Here is a 21,874-nt window from a genome sequence, read left to right on the forward strand (position 1 = left end):
AGAAGTACTAGCTAATCTTCATTATCAACTGTTTGAGATGAACAAATTGTCTAATAAAAAGGGAAGTGCTCAGAAGAATTTGAATCCAGTTTTTGAAAGCAATCACATGTTATTTTTAGGCGACCAGACAAGACAAGCTTAATAGCATCACATGCTATTTTCCTGCGGCAAGCCTCTTGATTTTAACTTGCCACACCTAGAAAAATGCTACATGTTTTCCACGAAAACACTCGAGACATCAAACATGTCACAAACTGGGGGATGCTCATCAGGGTATTGGTCTGGAGGTTTACAGCGTGCGACGTGCAATACGCCTGTTACAAGAAAGTGTCATAAATCGGGGCGGTTAGTAATGGCAAGAAGTAATGGTGTAAACGGATACACCTCCTTCATTATGGAAGCATAATTCCTGATGTTACACGTTACTCTTCCACCACTCAATCGTTTCACTTCCGACGAGACCAGGGTACGTTTTATTACGACTTGTATAAATAGGTTTCACCTATTTCCACCAGACAACAAGTTTTGGTCGGCAACAACATAGTATCCATAAATCACCAAGAACTGATAGCTTTTCATTCTACAAGCCAGTTCCACTTTCTGATACAGGTCATAAAACAAGCCACATCTTCAGAATTAACCATTCTGGTCTCCACACTCTCTTTGCTTCCCTCCCTAAGACCAACCCATCTCCTTCACTTTGTGACCGAAGCAAGCCTGGAACGTCCATTTCTTGGTTTAGGCCAGGATTGTACAGATTGATCTCTCGAATCAAAAGTACTCCCGTGCAGTGCATTGTTTAAAGTTTAGACTCGTTTCTCATCCACACACCCAAAATTACCAAAATCAGCAGAAACGGTTTCACCCACAAATAGTAGTCATCTTGTGGATCATGAGCTGGAAAAGAAACACTATTTTCACAATTTAATTCATTAGGATCAACAAACAATTCATCTTGACACTTCTCCCTTCCATCATTTTGTAAATGAATCAGATTCATTTTTAAAAGCATATTAAGTTGTTCAAGGGGAGTACAGAATTGGTCATTTTCCCATTGTGGTGATTGGTCCATGTGTGCATAGCAATTAGGGTATGTATATGGAAGCTCAGAACCTTGAAAAGGTTGGTAATAATCCCTATAGTTATTGACATTGTGGTCTACTGTAAACTCATAACGTGAAGCATGCTCTTGTGCAAGTTCTCTGATTGATTTATGCGATGATTTTTCATCCCTAACACCGGTCCAAAATCCAGACATTTTTTTCCCGAAACAAGAATGAGAGGAATCTATTCTAAATGTTACTAACAAGTCCTAAACAGAATGATTTAGCTATACTGACATAACAGACCTTTCACAAAAATGAAGACAAAAAAAAATGGTGCTCCAGGTTTTTAAATTAGGCTCGCCATTCAGCAATTCAGATATTCTACCAAGGGTGCATATTTACTGTCACAAAGTATCTGCCTGACAAAGCCTACATGTCCTAAATGGTTGTTTCTATTTGATTAAGAAATGATGTTGTTGTTAACTTAACTTAACGAGTGGCCTGCTCGCATTTGATAACAAATTATGAAGCTCTTTTCACTAAAACAAAATTCAAAACAACTCAAATCATGTAATAAGCGAAGGAGAACTCAAGCATACCGAGTATTATTTATTTATTTTTATTTTTTGAGAAACTTACCTCTGGCACGACACATGGAGAAGACCAACAAATTTGATCTATTTTTTCATCCCTTTTTTCCTTTCATTTGGTTTGCACAGTAGAAATTTCAGGTACCTGCTAGCTCAACAAAAACTTTCAGTTCCCAGAATTGAACAGTTGAAGCAACGACATGAAAACACCAATACTGAAAATTTCAGAAAAGGGATTCTGCAATATGGAGTGCAGGGGTGCTGGGACTGGTATTTCACAAGATGACAATGCTATGAACTACAATAATGAATTAACTGAAAAACTGTACAATCACTAATTGAATGATCTGAGCATGACAGAATGGGGTTTAGACATAAGATGCAAATACAAACAAGCTACAGAAGAGAAAAGGGAATAGAAGAAATGCAAGAATGAGTGAGATGATAATTTATAGGGAGATGAGAATTTGTGAACTAATAGTTGACTAGCTGAACTAGATGACTACAAGTACAATTACTTACTCCAATGCTTATCTTACAGATGCAAATTTTATGAAAAGCTACAAAATTTAAAGTTATGCTAAATTTACAGGAGCGATTTAAGTGAAAATGGAAGCTACAATTTCAAAATATAATTAGATGTTGACTGACAAAAATCTACAGAAGGTAAAATGATTTAAACTATGAAATCTAACAAGTGTATAAGCATTGCTACATAACACCACTAGCGACAAAAGCAACTGACTCAGATTTACAAAGATGATACTACAAAGTAGTGATGGAGGTAAACCAAATGACTTGAAAGATGCAAAGATGCAATACACAGCTAAACATTTCAAAGTACTTACCTAATCCTATTTGCCTTTACTTACAGATGGTGATTTACAGATGGATAAATACTTCTAAGGTATAATAATGACAACAATAAACAGCTTAACATAATACTTACAGACTCCTATATGCCTAAGTAACTGAAAGGGATATATTACAGACTGAGAAAGTTAAACACAACTGAAAACTGGACTACAAGATGTGACCAGTTATAAACGACACTGACTGAAACCACATGAATGATAATAAAGATGCAGCTATGAGAATGCAAGAATTACAGACACTACTACGACTAATATGCTATAGAGCAAGCTACAACATGCAATGCAGGATGAGATACATGATGAACAGACAGATGGACACTATACTAATTGGCGACCACAGTGGGAGAATTAATCTCTCGGTTGCAATATCAATTTCCAATTTACGATTTCATTTTTCAATCCCTATCTCAAGATGGTGGAACTCAGGTCTGGATCAGCAACAAACCCTGAAAACACTAGCGCTGAAATTATCCTCGGTGTTAACGTTCCTTCCAGTGGCATTAACAAGCCAACTGTCAACACCAGCGGCGCGGAAAATATTCCTTCGGGTGTTACACCTCCGATCACCAGATCAAGAACCGCTGCCCCCACCCCCAACGTTTCTTCAAGTGTGACACCTCCAACCGTCGCCAGAGCCGTTGCTACTTTACCATCAGAACGAGAGACTGGAGGAGCCAGAGGAAGCCGATCCCTATTACCATTGCTGATTTGATGGAAATACAAGAAGTTTTTGCTAAGGCTCAAACAGACATGGCCACAACTCAAAAGGAGCGAAACAATGAACATCCGAATGATTAGTCAAGGGATTCAGAATTCGGGCGTTAGATTGTCATAAACCAAATGTGACCAAACATCAATTGGTGGAGTTGTGCATTAATGCTTTCTGGGGACTCTGTTCACAAAACCATGTAATCTATGATGGAACATGTGTGTGAGATTTTTTATTTCTCCAAGGTACAACGCCGAGATATATTTTCAAGCTCTCATCCGTGTTGCGTTGGCGCTTCGAACTTTGCTCCAGGAGCCGCTTCAACTTTTCGCTTCCAGAACCGCTCCGCTTCAACGTTTCGCTCCAGAAGCCGCTCCGCTTCCACGTTTCACTCCAGGAACCGCTTCAACGTTCTCCCTAGAAGCCGCTCCGCTTCCACGTTTCACTCCAGGAGACGCTTCAACATTCTTCCCAGAAGCCGCTCCGCTCCAGAAGCCGCTTCAACGTCTCACCTCCAGAAGCCGCCCTCTTCAACATTTCGCTCCAGAATCCGCTCCGCTTCCACGTTTCACTTCAGGAGCCTCTTCAACGTTCTCCCCAGAAGCCGCTCCGCTTCAACATTTCGCTCCAGGAGCCGCTTCAACGTCTCACCTCCAGAAGTCGCTCCTTATCAACGTTTCGCTCCAGAAGCCTCTTCAACGTTCTCTCCAGAAGCCGCCACTCCTTCTTACCAAGGTTCGTTCCTGTAGCCGCCACTCCTCCCTGTCAAGGATTGTGATCGCATCCAGCCAAATCTCTTCTGATCACAGCTACTGCCAAGAACCGCTGATGCTCGTTTGAGCTTCACCATAGCAGCAACCACTACAAAGAATATTTCGTCCATGTAATGTTCCAAGCATCCCATCCAGAAGAGTACGATAAACTTGTATCAAATCACAGAGGCGTGGATTCAAGGTGGTACAATCAAAGTAAGCTACGCTTGGGTACTGAAGCCTCCTTAAGGTTTAAAAGTTTAAACACAGTCACCGCCTTACCAACGAATGCAATGTAAGCACATATTCCACGAGGAAATAATCTCAGGATAATAACACATGGGTACTTTTGTCACGCTGCTTACTCACGGGAGAGCCTGATACACCTAAAGCCCAGTCATGCGCGAAGGACATGCCTAGCGGAGACAGAGCTAAGTATCTATCCTTAAACTAATGTTTTATATCTATTAGGCATATTAAATAAGTTTTAAATCTCTTAGTATTGATACGTGTAAATTCCTCAACACTCACTACTGTGTTGTCAGGCATGCTGCCCCAGCACACTCTCCTTTTGGTGTTGAGATGTGCAAATTCCTCAACACCACTATTGTGTTGTCAGGCATACTGCCTCAACACATTTTTCCTCTTAGTGTTGAGACGTGTAAATTCCTCAACACTCACTATTGTGTTGCTAGGCATGCTTTCCCAACACATCCTTTCCTCTCAGTGTTGAGACGTGTAAATTCATCAACACTCACTACTGTGTTGCTAGGCATGCTTCCTCAACACATCCTTTCCTCTTAGTGTTGAGACGTGTAAATTCCTCAACACTCACTACTGTGTTGCTAGGCATGCTTCCTCAACACATCCTTCCTCTTAGTGTTGAGACGTGTAAATTCCTCAACACTCACTACTGTGTTGCCAGGCATGCTGCCTCAACACACTTTTCCTCTTGGTGTTGAGACGTGTAAATTCCTCAACACTCACTACTGTGTTGCCAGGCATGCTGCCTCAACACACCTTTCCTCTTCGTGTTGAGATGTGTAAATTCCTCAACACTCACTACTGTATTGTCAGGCATGCTGCCTCAACACACTCTCCTTTTGGTGTTGAGACGTGCAAATTCCTCAACACCACTATTGTTTGTCAGGCATACTGCCTCAACACATTTTTCCTCTTAGTGTTGAGACGTGTAAATTCCTTAACACTCACTATTGTGTTGCTAGGCATGCTTCCGCAACACATCCTTTCTCTTATTGTTGAGATGTGCAAATTCCTCAACACTCACTACTGTGTTGCCAGGCATGCTGCCTCAACACACCCTCCTCTTGGCGTTGAGACGTGCAAATTCCTCAACACCACTATTGTGTTTTCAGGCATACTGCCTCAACACATTTTCCTCTTAGTGTTGAGACGTGCAAATTCCTCAACACTCACCACTGTGTTGCCAGGCATGCTGCCTCAACACATATTTTTTCCCTTGGTGTTGATACGTGGAAATTTCCTCAACACTCACCACATCCGTGTTGCCAGGAAAACTGCCTCAACACATATTTTTTCCCTTGGTGTTGAGACGTGAAAATTTCCTCAACACTCACCACATCCGTGTTTCCAGGCAAACTGCCTCAACACATATTTTTTTCCCTTAGTGTTGAGACGTGGAAATTTCCTCAATACTCACCACATCCGAGTTGCCAGGAAAACCGCCTCAACACATATTTTTTCCTTAGTGTTGAGACGTGGAAATTTCCTCAACACTCACCACTGTGTTGCCAGGAAAATTGCCTCAACACATCTGTGTTGCCAGGAAAACTGCCTCAACACATATTTTCCTTTAGTGTTGAGACGTGGAATTTCCTCACCAGTCACCACTGTGTTGTTAGGCATACTGCCTCAACACATCTTTCCTCTTAATGTTGATACGTTCAAACTCCTCAACACTCACTACTGTTGTCATAGTGCTGACGGCTTCACCACCTCAACACGCATCTTTGTATTAAGGATCACTGCGCCAACGCTCCATGGCATCAGCACCCTGTGGCCAAGCCAGAAGTATGCCAACACAAGGATCATAGACTACTCATGCCTCCTGCCAAAGGTTAGTCGAATTTTTCTGGCAATCTCTTAATGTCTTCCCTTTCGATTTTTATCCTCATCTGTCACCATCTCATGCTTACCCCGCAACAATTCCACTGTTACGTGCTAAGCAGGGGACGTAATGTTGATGGTGGTTTTTAGTTCAGGGTTAAAATTGTATAACCTCACATTTAATGTGTCGTCACTCTGCAAAGAAACAGAGCCATGTAAAGTGATGATTGTTCAACCTCTCCACCGACATATTTATTGAGCCGTTCAATATATTTACATGAAATTTATCCAGACTGGCACATGTAGCAACCATCCCAGATGTTCTGTAAATTTCGGCGCCCTGCCTATATTACTTATTAATATAAGATTCACTGAGTACTTTTCTTGTGCTATGTTCCCCGACAGAACCCTTAATATCGGTATGGCATAACGGATTTGGGTTCACTCGCAGCAGAGTAGCATGGATTTCCAAGTACCAAAGTTAAGGCCATTGCACAAAATGCTCAGACAGAAAGCACACTGCACTCTGTAAATAAGGAATTTTGTGGCAGCACACAAAATCCAATTAATTTTGTGATAACTCACAAAAAAATCATGAACCTGACTAATTTGCAAAATTAGGGTTTTTGCGCCCTGCGTAGTATATTGGACCTCGTTGGTCGAAATTACGCTTAAGCAATTGAGCAATTGATCCACCGCGGATTAATAGGTGCAGAGTCCTGCCTAAAATCAGAAAACAAAGAGTAGCGGAGAAGGAACAACAATGAGAGGAAGCATGGACACACCACAGGCCAGACGGCGCCACTTGGCCACGCCCCATGTTACCTAACCGGCCCTACTCCTTTGTCGGCCAATCAGGTCGCCTTAAACCTGCCACACTCCCATGAGTTGTGGCTGGGCCCATACTTGTCGGCCCTATTCCCCATCGACCAATCAGGTCGCATTAAACCTGCCACGCGCACCAAAAGGGTAGCCACGCTCATGCTTGTCCCGCTCCCTACTTTCATTGACCAATCAGGTTGCTCTAAACCTTCCACAGCCTTAAAAGAGGTGGACATTGTGTCAAGAGGTCGCCATACTAAGTTGGCTTCCCAAAACCATGCCAAAATACTAACGGCATGCCAAACATGCCAAAAACAAACATGCCAGATGCACATACCAAACGGCATGCCAATCACACACGCCAAACAGGCATGCCAAGTGCACATGCCAAACACGCCACTTACCGCAATAGCATGCCAAAACTTGCCAACCCAATCTCCGTGCGTGACCAGCTTCACAACAGACTTCAATTCGGATAGCCTGAACCCTAGGCGCGGCCATTCTCTAGTGGCGGTGGATGAAACCTTAATTTCTAATCGTGGCCCAAAATTATGTCATCTCGGGCCCGCAACATGCCGCAAGCCGTACGGATTTAGGAAACCCTAAAAAAGGCGCCACACCATGGCCACTCGTGGAAATATATGTTCCTGTGGCCGTTTCTACATGGTGGCCTTCCTATGGCTCCTCCGACATGACTCTGGCATCGTTTGTATAAAATGCCATGTCACGGCCACCTACCACATGCTACATGCCATATATGCTAATTAGGGTTTCGACATGCCAAACCCTAATTTAGGAAAAGTTGCCACGCCAACCGAGCCAAACAATGATCCACGGAACATGGGGATCAATGTGGCCATTAAAACTGATGTTGCCACACCACGTTTGAGTCTAACACCAACGTGCCAAAATTTCAGTGGCCATGGCTACGCCAGGCGCCACTTACACCATCGTGCCGCTGGCATGCACAAACTATGCCATCCACTCCACCACGATACTGGTATGCACGAACTATGCCAACCATGCCGCAGTGCCACTGGCGTGCGCTAAAGGCGCCACTGTACCATTATCAGGCGCCAACAGAAGGTAGTCATAATCGACAGCTACCCTTCCTCATGAGATGCAATCTCAGCCATCCAACTTGTGGCAAGTTTTAGACGACCAAACGCCTAAATCTAGTGGCCATGGCTACGCCAGGCGCCACTTGCACCACTGGCATGCACGAGCCATGCCATTGGCGTACACCAAAACGTCACTGCGCCATTATCAGGCACCAACACAAGGTAGCCATAATCAACGGCTACCCTTCCTCATGAGATGCGATCTTAGCCATCGAAGTTCGCCACCGAACTAACAGACTTGTGGCAAGTTTTAGGCGACCATCCAAGACAAGCCTAATAGCATCACATGTTATTTTCCTGCGGCAAGCCTCTTGATTTTAACTTGCCACACCTAGAAAAATGCTACATGTTTTCCACGAAAACACTCGAGACATCAAACATGTCACAAACTGGGGGATGCTCATCAGGGTATTGGTCTGGAGGTTTACAGCGTGCGACGTGCAATACGCCTGTTACAAGAAAGTGTCATAAATCGGGGCGGTTAGTAATGGCAAGAAGTAATGGTGTAAACGGATACACCTCCTTCATTATGGAAGCATAATTCCTGATGTTACACGTTACTCTTCCACCACTCAATCGTTTCACTTCCGACGAGACCAGGGTACGTTTTATTACGACTTGTATAAATAGGTTTCACCTATTTCCACCAGACAACAAGTTTTGGTCGGCAACAACATAGTATCCATAAATCACCAAGAACTGATAGCTTTTCATTCTACAAGCCAGTTCCACTTTCTGATACAGGTCATAAAACAAGCCACATCTTCAGAATTAACCATTCTGGTCTCCACACTCTCTTTGCTTCCCTCCCTAAGACCAACCCATCTCCTTCACTTTGTGACCGAAGCAAGCCTGGAACGTCCATTTCTTGGTTTAGGCCAGGATTGTACAGATTGATCTCTCGAATCAAAAGTACTCCCGTGCAGTGCATTGTTTAAAGTTTAGACTCGTTTCTCATCCACACACCCAAAATTACCAAAATCAGCAGAAACGGTTTCACCCACAAATAGTAGTCATCTTGTGGATCATGAGCTGGAAAAGAAACACTATTTTCACAATTTAATTCATTAGGATCAACAAACAATTCATCTTGACACTTCTCCCTTCCATCATTTTGTAAATGAATCAGATTCATTTTTAAAAGCATATTAAGTTGTTCAAGGGGAGTACAGAATTGGTCATTTTCCCATTGTGGTGATTGGTCCATGTGTGCATAGCAATTAGGGTATGTATATGGAAGCTCAGAACCTTGAAAAGGTTGGTAATAATCCCTATAGTTATTGACATTGTGGTCTACTGTAAACTCATAACGTGAAGCATGCTCTTGTGCAAGTTCTCTGATTGATTTATGCGATGATTTTTCATCCCTAACACCGGTCCAAAATCCAGACATTTTTTTCCCGAAACAAGAATGAGAGGAATCTATTCTAAATGTTACTAACAAGTCCTAAACAGAATGATTTAGCTATACTGACATAACAGACCTTTCACAAAAATGAAGACAAAAAAAAATGGTGCTCCAGGTTTTTAAATTAGGCTCGCCATTCAGCAATTCAGATATTCTACCAAGGGTGCATATTTACTGTCACAAAGTATCTGCCTGACAAAGCCTACATGTCCTAAATGGTTGTTTCTATTTGATTAAGAAATGATGTTGTTGAACTTAACTTAACGAGTGGCCTGCTCGCATTTGATAACAAATTATGAAGCTCTTTTCACTAAAACAAAATTCAAAACAACTCAAATCATGTAATAAGCGAAGGAGAACTCAAGCATACCGAGTATTATTTATTTATTTTTATTTTTGAGAAACTTACCTCTGGCACGACACATGGAGAAGACCAACAAATTTGATCTATTTTTTCATCCCTTTTTCCTTTCATTTGGTTTGCACAGTAGAAATTTCAGGTACCTGCTAGCTCAACAAAAACTTTCAGTTCCCAGAATTGAACAGTTGAAGCAACGACATGAAAACACCAATACTGAAAATTTCAGAAAAGGGATTCTGCAATATGGAGTGCAGGGGTGCTGGGACTGGTATTTCACAAGATGACAATGCTATGAACTACAATAATGAATTAACTGAAAAACTGTACAATCACTAATTGAATGATCTGAGCATGACAGAATGGGGTTTAGACATAAGATGCAAATACAAACAAGCTACAGAAGAGAAAAGGGAATAGAAGAAATGCAAGAATGAGTGAGATGATAATAGGGAGATGAGAATTTGTGAACTAATAGTTGACTAGCTGAACTAGATGACTACAAGTACAATTACTTACTCCAATGCTTATCTTACAGATGCAAATTTTATGAAAAGCTACAAAATTTAAAGTTATGCTAAATTTACAGGAGCGATTTAAGTGAAAATGGAAGCTACAATTTCAAAATATAATTAGATGTTGACTGACAAAAATCTACAGAAGGTAAAATGATTTAAACTATGAAATCTAACAAGTGTATAAGCATTGCTACATAACACCACTAGCGACAAAAGCAACTGACTCAGATTTACAAAGATGATACTACAAAGTAGTGATGGAGGTAAACCAAATGACTTGAAAGATGCAAAGATGCAATACACAGCTAAACATTTCAAAGTACTTACCTAATCCTATTTGCCTTTACTTACAGATGGTGATTTACAGATGGATAAATACTTCTAAGGTATAATAATGACAACAATAAACAGCTTAACATAATACTTACAGACTCCTATATGCCTAAGTAACTGAAAGGGATATATTACAGACTGAGAAAGTTAAACACAACTGAAAACTGGACTACAAGATGTGACCAGTTATAAACGACACTGACTGAAACCACATGAATGATAATAAAGATGCAGCTATGAGAATGCAAGAATTACAGACACTACTACGACTAATATGCTATAGAGCAAGCTACAACATGCAATGCAGGATGAGATACATGATGAACAGACAGATGGACACTATACTAATTGGCGACCACAGTGGGAGAATTAATCTCTCGGTTGCAATATCAATTTCCAATTTACGATTTCATTTTTCAATCCCTATCTCAAGATGGTGGAACTCAGGTCTGGATCAGCAACAAACCCTGAAAACACTAGCGCTGAAATTATCCTCGGTGTTAACGTTCCTTCCAGTGGCATTAACAAGCCAACTGTCAACACCAGCGGCGCGGAAAATATTCCTTCGGGTGTTACACCTCCGATCACCAGATCAAGAACCGCTGCCCCCACCCCCAACGTTTCTTCAAGTGTGACACCTCCAACCGTCGCCAGAGCCGTTGCTACTTTACCATCAGAACGAGAGACTGGAGGAGCCAGAGGAAGCCGATCCCTATTACCATTGCTGATTTGATGGAAATACAAGAAGTTTTTGCTAAGGCTCAAACAGACATGGCCACAACTCAAAAGGAGCGAAACAATGAACATCCGAATGATTAGTCAAGGGATTCAGAATTCGGGCGTTAGATTGTCATAAACCAAATGTGACCAAACATCAATTGGTGGAGTTGTGCATTAATGCTTTCTGGGGACTCTGTTCACAAAACCATGTAATCTATGATGGAACATGTGTGTGAGATTTTTATTTCTCCAAGGTACAACGCCGAGATATATTTTCAAGCTCTCATCCGTGTTGCGTTGGCGCTTCGAACTTTGCTCCAGGAGCCGCTTCAACTTTTCGCTTCCAGAACCGCTCCGCTTCAACGTTTCGCTCCAGAAGCCGCTCCGCTTCCACGTTTCACTCCAGGAACCGCTTCAACGTTCTCCCTAGAAGCCGCTCCGCTTCCACGTTTCACTCCAGGAGACGCTTCAACATTCTTCCCAGAAGCCGCTCCGCTCCAGAAGCCGCTTCAACGTCTCACCTCCAGAAGCCGCCCTCTTCAACATTTCGCTCCAGAATCCGCTCCGCTTCCACGTTTCACTTCAGGAGCCTCTTCAACGTTCTCCCCAGAAGCCGCTCCGCTTCAACATTTCGCTCCAGGAGCCGCTTCAACGTCTCACCTCCAGAAGTCGCTCCTTATCAACGTTTCGCTCCAGAAGCCTCTTCAACGTTCTCTCCAGAAGCCGCCACTCCTTCTTACCAAGGTTCGTTCCTGTAGCCGCCACTCCTCCCTGTCAAGGATTGTGATCGCATCCAGCCAAATCTCTTCTGATCACAGCTACTGCCAAGAACCGCTGATGCTCGTTTGAGCTTCACCATAGCAGCAACCACTACAAAGAATATTTCGTCCATGTAATGTTCCAAGCATCCCATCCAGAAGAGTACGATAAACTTGTATCAAATCACAGAGGCGTGGATTCAAGGTGGTACAATCAAAGTAAGCTACGCTTGGGTACTGAAGCCTCCTTAAGGTTTAAAAGTTTAAACACAGTCACCGCCTTACCAACGAATGCAATGTAAGCACATATTCCACGAGGAAATAATCTCAGGATAATAACACATGGGTACTTTTGTCACGCTGCTTACTCACGGGAGAGCCTGATACACCTAAAGCCCAGTCATGCGCGAAGGACATGCCTAGCGGAGACAGAGCTAAGTATCTATCCTTAAACTAATGTTTTATATCTATTAGGCATATTAAATAAGTTTTAAATCTCTTAGTATTGATACGTGTAAATTCCTCAACACTCACTACTGTGTTGTCAGGCATGCTGCCCCAGCACACTCTCCTTTGGTGTATGTGCTCCTCACTATTTGTTGTGAGCAACACATGTGCAAATTCCTCAACACCACTATTGTGTTGTAGGCATACTGCCCAACACATTTTTCCTCTTAGTGTTGAGACGTGTAAATTCTCAACACTCACTATTGTGTTGCTAGGCATGCTTTCCCAACACATCCTTTCTCAGTGTTGAGACGTGTAAATTCATCAACACTCACTACTGTGTTGCTAGGCATGCTTCCTCAACACATCCTTCCTCTTAGTGTTGAGACGTGTAAATTCCTCAACACTCACTACTGTGTTGCAGGCATGCTCCTCAACACACTTTTCCTCTTAGTGTTGAGACGTGTAAATTCCTCAACACTCACTATTGTTGCCAGGCATGCTGCCTCAACACACCTCCTCTTGGTGTTGAGATGGAAATTCCTCAACACACTACTGTTGTCAGGCATGCTGCCTCAACACTCTCCTTTAGTTGAGACGTGCAAATTCCTCAACACCACTATTGTTGTCAGGCATACTGCCTCAACACATTTTCTCTTAGTGTTGAGACGTGCAAATTCCTAACACTCACTTGTGTTGCTAGCATGCCTCAAACATTTTCTCTTAGTGTTGAGATGTGCAAATTCCTCAACACTCACACTGTGTTGCCAGGCATGCTGCCTCAACACATATTTTTCCCTTGGTGTTGAGACGTGGAAATTCCTCAACACCACATGTGTTCAGGCATACTCTCAACACATTTTCCTTGGTGTTGAGACGTGGAAATTCCTCAACACTCACCACTGTGTTGCCAGGCAACTGCCTCAACACATATTTTTTCCCTTGGTGTTGAGACGTGGAAATTTCCTCAACACTCACCACATCTGTTGCCAGGCAAACTGCCTCAACACATATTTTTTCCCTTGGTGTTGAGACGTGGAAATTTCCTCAACGCTCACCACATCCATGTTTCCAGGAAAACTGCCTCAACACATATTTTTTGCCTTAGTGTTGAGACGTGGAAATTTCCTCAACACTCACCACATCCGTGTTGCCAGGAAAACCGCCTCAACACATATTTTTTCCTTAGTGTTGAACGTGGAAATTTCCTCAACACTCACCACTGTGTTCCAGGAAAACTGCCTCAACACATCGTGTTGCCAGGAAAACTCCTCAACACATATTTTCCTTAGTGTTGAGACGTGGAATTTCCTCACACTCACCACTGTGTTGTTAGGCATACTGCCTCAACACATCTTTCCTCTTAATGTTGAGACGTTCAAACTCCCAACACTCACTACTGTTGTCATAGTGATGACGGCTTCACCACCTCACACGCATCTTTGTATTAAGGATCACTGCGCCAACTCCATGGCATCAGCACCCTGTGGCCAAGCCAGAAGTATGCCAACACAAGGATCATAGACTACTCATGCCTCTTGCCAAAGTTTAGTCGAATTTTCTGGCAATCTCTTAATGTCTTCCCTTTGATTTTATCCTCATCTGTCACCATCTCATGCTTACCCCGCAACAATGTCCACTGTTACGTGCTAAGCAGGGGACTTAATGTTGATGGTGGTTTTAGTTCAGGTTAAAATTGTAAAACCTCACATTTAATGTGTCGTCACTCTGCAAAGAAACAGGCCATGTAAAGTGATGAGTGTTCAACCTCTCCACCGCATATTTATTGAGTCGTTCAATATATTTACATGAAATTTATCCAGACTGGCATGTATCAACCATCCCAGATGTTCTGTAAATTTCGGCGCCCTGCCTATATTACTTATTAATATAAGATTCACTGAGTACTTTTTGTGCTATGTTCCCCCAGAACCTTAATATCGGTATGGCATGACGATTTGGTTCACCGCAGCAGAGTAGCACGGATTTCCAAGTACCAAAGTTAAGGCCATTGCACAAAATGCTCAGACAGAAAGCACACTGCACTCTGTAAATAAGGAATTTTGTGGCAGCACACAAAATCCAATTAATTTTGTGATAACTCACAAAAAATCATGAACCTGACTAATTTGAAAATTAGGGTTTTTACGCCCTGCGCAGTATATTAGACCCGTTGGTCGAAATTACGCTTAAGCAACTAAGCAAATGATCCACCGCGGATTAATAAGGTGCAGAGTCCAGCCCAAAATCAGAAAACAAAGAGTAGCGAGAAGGAACAACAATGAGAGGAAGCGTGGCCACAACACATGCCATACGGCGCCACTTGGCCACGCCCCATGTTACCTAACCGACCCTACTCCTTTATCGGCCAATCAGGTCGCCTTAAACCTGCCACACTCCCATGATTGTGGTTGGGACCATACTTGTCGGCCTATTCCCCATCGACCAATCAGGTCGCATTAAACCTGCCACGCGCACCAAAAGGGTAGTCACGCTCATGCTTGCGCTCCCTACTTTCATTGACCAATCAGGTTGCTCTAAACTGTCACAGCCTTAAAAGAGGTGGAAATTGTATCAAGAGGTCGCCATATTAAGTTGGATTCCCAAAACCATGCCAACATACTAACGCATGCCAAACATGCCAAAACAAACACAATGCATTCAGGCGCACACATGCCAAACAGGCATGCCAAGTGCACATGCCAAACACGCCACTTACCGCGATAGCACGCCAAAACTTGCCAACCCATCTCCGTGTGTGACTAGCTTCACAACGGACTTCAATTGGCTAGCCTGAACCCTAGGCGCGGCCATCTCTAGTGGCGGTGGATGAAACCATAATTTCTAATCGTGGCCCAAAACTATGTCACTCGGCCCGCAACATGTCGCAAGTCGTACGGATTTAGGAACCCTAAAAAAGGCGCCACACCATGGCCACTCGTGGAAATATATGTTCATGTGGATGTTTTTACATGGTGGCCTGCCTATGGCTCCTCCGCATGACTCTGGCATCGTTTGTATAAAATAAAATTCCATCCGCGCCACCTACCACATGCTACATGCCATAAATGCTAATTATGTTGGGGTGGTTTTCGACATGTGCCAAACCCTAATTTAGGAAAAGTTGCCACGCCAACCGAGCCAAACAATGATCCACGGAAAATGGGGATCAATGTGGCCATTAAAACTGATGTTGCCACACCACGTTTGAGTCTAACACCAACGTGCCAAAATTTCAGTGGCCATGGCTACGCCAGGCGCCACTTACACCATCGTGCCGCTGGCATGCACAAACTATGCCATCCACTCCACCACGATACTGGTATGCACGAACTATGCCAACCATGCCGCAGTGCCACTGGCGTGCGCTAAAGGCGCCACTGTACCATTATCAGGCGCCAACAGAAGGTAGTCATAATCGACAGCTACCCTTCCTCATGAGATGCAATCTCAGCCATCCAACTTGTGGCAAGTTTTAGACGACCAAACGCCTAAATCTAGTGGCCATGGCTACGCCAGGCGCCACTTGCACCACTGGCATGCACGAGCCATGCCATTGGCGTACACCAAAACGTCACTGCGGCCATTATCAGGCACCAACACAAGGTAGCCATAATCAACGGCTACCCTTCCTCATGAGATGCGATCTTAGCCATCGAAGTTCGCCACCGAACTAACAGACTTGTGGCAAGTTTTAGGCGACCATCCAAGACAAGCCTAATAGCATCACATGTTATTTTCCTGCGGCAAGCCTCTTGATTTTAACTTGCCACACCTAGAAAAATGCTACATGTTTTCCACGAAAACACTCGAGACATCAAACATGTCACAAACTGGGGGATGCTCATCAGGGTATTGGTCTGGAGGTTTACAGCGTGCGACGTGCAATACGCCTGTTACAAGAAAGTGTCATAAATCGGGGCGGTTAGTAATGGCAAGAAGTAATGGTGTAAACGGATACACCTCCTTCATTATGGAAGCATAATTCCTGATGTTACACGTTACTCTTCCACCACTCAATCGTTTCACTTCCGACGAGACCAGGGTACGTTTTATTACGACTTGTATAAATAGGTTTCACCTATTTCCACCAGACAACAAGTTTTGGTCGGCAACAACATAGTATCCATAAATCACCAAGAACTGATAGCTTTTCATTCTACAAGCCAGTTCCACTTTCTGATACAGGTCATAAAACAAGCCACATCTTCAGAATTAACCATTCTGGTCTCCACACTCTCTTTGCTTCCCTCCCTAAGACCAACCCATCTCCTTCACTTTGTGACCGAAGCAAGCCTGGAACGTCCATTTCTTGGTTTAGGCCAGGATTGTACAGATTGATCTCTCGAATCAAAACTCACTCGTGCAGTGCATTGTTTAAAGTTTAGACTCGTTTCTCATCCACACACCCAAAATTACCAAAATCAGCAGAAACGGTTTCACCCACAAATAGTAGTCATCTTGTGGATCATGAGCTGGAAAAGAAACACTATTTTCACAATTTAATTCATTAGGATCAACAAACAATTCATCTTGACACTTCTCCCTTCCATCATTTTGTAAATGAATCAGATTCATTTTTAAAAGCATATTAAGTTGTTCAAGGGGAGTACAGAATTGGTCATTTTCCCATTGTGGTGATTGGTCCATGTGTGCATAGCAATTAGGGTATGTATATGGAAGCTCAGAACCTTGAAAAGGTTGGTAATAATCCCTATAGTTATTGACATTGTGGTCTACTGTAAACTCATAACGTGAAGCATGCTCTTGTGCAAGTTCTCTGATTGATTTATGCGATGATTTTTCATCCCTAACACCGGTCCAAAATCCAGACATTTTTTTCCCGAAACAAGAATGAGAGGAATCTATTCTAAATGTTACTAACAAGTCCTAAACAGAATGATTTAGCTATACTGACATAACAGACCTTTCACAAAAATGAAGACAAAAAAAAAATGGTGCTCCAGGTTTTTAAATTAGGCTCGCCATTCAGCAATTCAGATATTCTACCAAGGGTGCATATTTACTGTCACAAAGTATCTGCCTGACAAAGCCTACATGTCCTAAATGGTTGTTTCTATTTGATTAAGAAATGATGTTGTTGTTAACTTAACTTAACGAGTGGCCTGCTCGCATTTGATAACAAATTATGAAGCTCTTTTCACTAAAACAAAATTCAAAACAACTCAAATCATGTAATAAGCGAAGGAGAACTCAAGCATACCGAGTATTATTTATTTATTTTTATTTTTTGAGAAACTTACCTCTGGCACGACACATGGAGAAGACCAACAAATTTGATCTATTTTTTCATCCCTTTTTTCCTTTCATTTGGTTTGCACAGTAGAAATTTCAGGTACCTGCTAGCTCAACAAAAACTTTCAGTTCCCAGAATTGAACAGTTGAAGCAACGACATGAAAACACCAATACTGAAAATTTCAGAAAAGGGATTCTGCAATATGGAGTGCAGGGGTGCTGGGACTGGTATTTCACAAGATGACAATGCTATGAACTACAATAATGAATTAACTGAAAAACTGTACAATCACTAATTGAATGATCTGAGCATGACAGAATGGGGTTTAGACATAAGATGCAAATACAAACAAGCTACAGAAGAGAAAAGGGAATAGAAGAAATGCAAGAATGAGTGAGATGATAATTTACAGGGAGATGAGAATTTGTGAACTAATAGTTGACTAGCTGAACTAGATGACTACAAGTACAATTACTTACTCCAATGCTTATCTTACAGATGCAAATTTTATGAAAAGCTACAAAATTTAAAGTTATGCTAAATTTACAGGAGCGATTTAAGTGAAAATGGAAGCTACAATTTCAAAATATAATTAGATGTTGACTGACAAAAATCTACAGAAGGTAAAATGATTTAAACTATGAAATCTAACAAGTGTATAAGCATTGCTACAGAACACCACTAGCGACAAAAGCAACTGACTCAGATTTACAAAGATGATACTACAAAGTAGTGATGGAGGTAAACCAAATGACTTGAAAGATGCAAAGATGCAATACACAGCTAAACATTTCAAAGTACTTACCTAATCCTATTTGCCTTTACTTACAGATGGTGATTTACAGATGGATAAATACTTCTAAGGTATAATAATGACAACAATAAACAGCTTAACATAATACTTACAGACTCCTATATGCCTAAGTAACTGAAAGGGATATATTACAGACTGAGAAAGTTAAACACAACTGAAAACTGGACTACAAGATGTGACCAGTTATAGACGACACTGACTGAAACCACATGAATGATAATAAAGATGCAGCTATGAGAATGCAAGAATTACAGACACTACTACGACTAATATGCTATAGAGCAAGCTACAACATGCAATGCAGGATGAGATACATGATGAACAGACAGATGGACACTATACTAACAATAGAAGGTAAGCAGAAAAATCCAAGAACATATATACAAAACTTAAATTAAAAACAGTACAACTACAGATTCTCTACCTAAATCTAAGTTATGCTAACACAAGCGAAAGAAGAACTACAACAACTATGTAACACTTATTACTGCTCAAGATTCAGTCAGCACAACGGAGAGCTCAAAATTTTCAGAATGGATATCGCAGTGCAGTTCAGACGTGATAAACTAGGTCTTGCAGGATTGAGTTCAAGTTAGGCCAAATGCTAAATGAAATAGCAGGTGTTAACAAAGTGCCAATGAACAACTAAACACTACGATCCTACAGATTCCTATGTGACTAAACTTACTAATGGATATACACAGATGGTAATATGTCTTAAATTTCAAAACAAAGGAATCCTAATGAAGTACAACTAAGCTACAGATTGTAATATGCAGTAAACTGAGAAAGTTACAACCAAAATAGATGCAAATATGTACTAAAAGTGGATGACTGAAAGGGCAGCTAATACTAAGATGCAAGCTATAATTACAGACAAGCTATGTGAAAAACATCTACAGACTCTCTAACCTAAATCAAGATTATGCTGACAAAGTAAAAAGAACAATAGTTAAGCTACACCTAATAATACCCAAAAATTAAGACGATATGAAAAACTACAGAGTTACAGTAACTAAAATCTACAACAAGGAATGACATACAACTTTTAACAGGGATGCAGGGCATGTAAATAGAAAAATGACTAAGCTACACTACCACGACAAAATTACAGATGAACTAAAACTGAAAAACAAAAACTATAACTAACATTAACAAGAGGATGCAGATTATATAACAGATGGGTCATCGAGTTACACTACAATGGTTGAAGACAATAATCTAACACATATATACAGGATCAAGCTAAAAGTCAGTAAAACGGAAACAAAGAAAAAATTACACCGCTACCGAGTCCCCTGCAGAGGCGCCAAAAACTTGGTAGGCTTAGAAAGAGTACCTACAATTAGAAATGCAAGTGCACAGTGTCGATTTACAGCACGGGGCAAGCACAGGTCGATCCACAGGGACAAGGTGGGTGTTGAGTTGAAGCTAAGGTCTTACTAAAACTGATTCTAAACAAGCAGTGACAAAAAGGGTGTTTGTTGTGTGTCGATACGACAAGATAAGTTTATGTAACACAAATTAGAAAACAAAAGTGTAAATAAAAGGGAACTAGGGCAGTTGAATCCACCACCTAATCTATGCTAATCTATTTCAGTTTCAAGTTATGTTCTTGTCCCTTTACAATGGACACCATTGAAGGTTCAAGCTTGTCGTTTAATCCAGGGTAATCTCAGGTTGGATAGCTTAATGTCAACTAAGGTATTAATATCTAGCATTAGTTGTCTTATTAAGGCACAACTAATCACATACCAATTGATTCAATTAAGCATAAGTTGGAGCAACAATTACACAATTTCTAACAACCTAGGATGCAAAACATACTAAGTGAAAGTTATGTAAATGGCAGCTCTAGATTAAACCCATCCTTACTCAATGAAACACAACAAGAACAATATTGAAAACATGAATAATTTAGCAGTAAATTAAGGGATTCATCTATGCCCCAACAAAGATGTTTAGAACATAATACAAAATGAAATTAAACCTAATTTACTACTGCTAGTTGCTCTGGCTAGTCAGGGCTTCGTTCTCTGCCTTACAATCCTTTCCCAATTTATACAACAATTATCCTCATTCTCAATCCCATTTCCAATAAAATACAATGACAAAATTAGGGATTTGATGTTTTGTTGAACTCACCACTGCACAGCCGCCTAATTGTCTTCAGCGAGTGTCTGATGTTGTCGGTGATTGAAAGGAATTCAGATTTCAGACCTATTTTGACAAACATGCTGCTTCTGTTCACCATAACTTCCTTATTTTTGTTCAATTCATGGATACAAGAAAATGAGTAAAAATAAGGGATGGGAGTTGTCTGGTTTTGATGTGAAATGATAATGGGTAGAGAGACAGAGAGCGGTCGGTGATGGTCGGTGGTTCTGCAGTAGAGAGGGCTAGGTTAATCAGAGAGAAAGAAAATAGGTTTTGAGTTGTACTGTTGTCGGGTAGAGGAAGAACATTTTGTTTCTGAGATTGGAAGTGATAATTGGTGAAGGTGATACAAGGCTTACCAGTGTGTTAGGCATTAATACCAAGTTCAGGTGTATGAGAGAATGATAGTTATGACTTGTATATACTCCCTCCGTTTCTAAAATATAGGCAGGTTTCCTTATTTGGGTATGTCAAAAAAATAGGCTTGTTTCCATATGTGGAAATTCAAATGTTATGATTTTATTATTATACCCATAAAGGGACCACTTCTCTCTCTCCTTTTTCTCTCCTAATACAAAAAGGGGACCACTTCTCTCTACTCTTTCTCTAGTAACAAATGAGTGGGGATCAAAGGATAGTTTAGGAAAAAACATGAAAAAGTAGCTACAATGATTGGTTTTCTTAATTTTTGTGAAAACCAAACTTGCATATTTTTAGAAACGGAGGGAGTATCTTTGTTTCCCATATGTGAACAATGTATCAGCTGGCATGACCATCTTGATGTGTAAGCTTTGGCAAAGTCAGTTGGTCCTCCACTTTAACCCTTATGGTCACACGCCTTCTTTTGATCTCCATTTATCATGTGAACACCAAGTCCTCTTTGATATTTCCCTTTGTATCAACCCACTGCTTTGTTGCTCACCATTTACCTAACCACCTAGAATACCAAACAAAATGAGATTATTCTGACAAAATTACCCACTAATGAACAAATGCACAAAATACAAGATTTGATATAAAATGAGATATTATAACACTTGGGATGTGATAAAAGACAACAAAATGATCTAGAAATATGCATTATTAGGCACCGATCATTA

At 41.3% G+C, this 21,874-nt stretch overlaps 1 long non-coding RNA gene across 3 annotated transcripts; it reads right to left on the reverse strand.

Annotated features, from left to right (window-relative positions):
• Positions 1-743: 743 nt before the first annotated feature.
• On the reverse strand, positions 744-21,146 carry LOC113301729. Of its 3 annotated transcripts, XR_003336452.1 has the most exons (5): positions 20,763-21,146; positions 17,810-17,905; positions 9,821-9,915; positions 1,686-1,781; positions 744-897 (listed from the first exon to the last, which is right to left on the reverse strand). It is a non-coding gene; the product is annotated as an uncharacterized LOC113301729 (long non-coding RNA). The 3 variants fall into 3 exon arrangements; XR_003336451.1 differs by having other exon boundaries at positions 744-1,781; XR_003336453.1 differs by lacking the exons at positions 744-897; positions 1,686-1,781 and adding an exon at positions 8,882-9,035.
• Positions 21,147-21,874: the final 728 nt, after the last annotated feature.

Source organism: Papaver somniferum, chromosome 1, assembly GCF_003573695.1.
Source record: "Papaver somniferum cultivar HN1 chromosome 1, ASM357369v1, whole genome shotgun sequence".
NCBI lineage: Eukaryota > Viridiplantae > Streptophyta > Magnoliopsida > Ranunculales > Papaveraceae > Papaver > Papaver somniferum.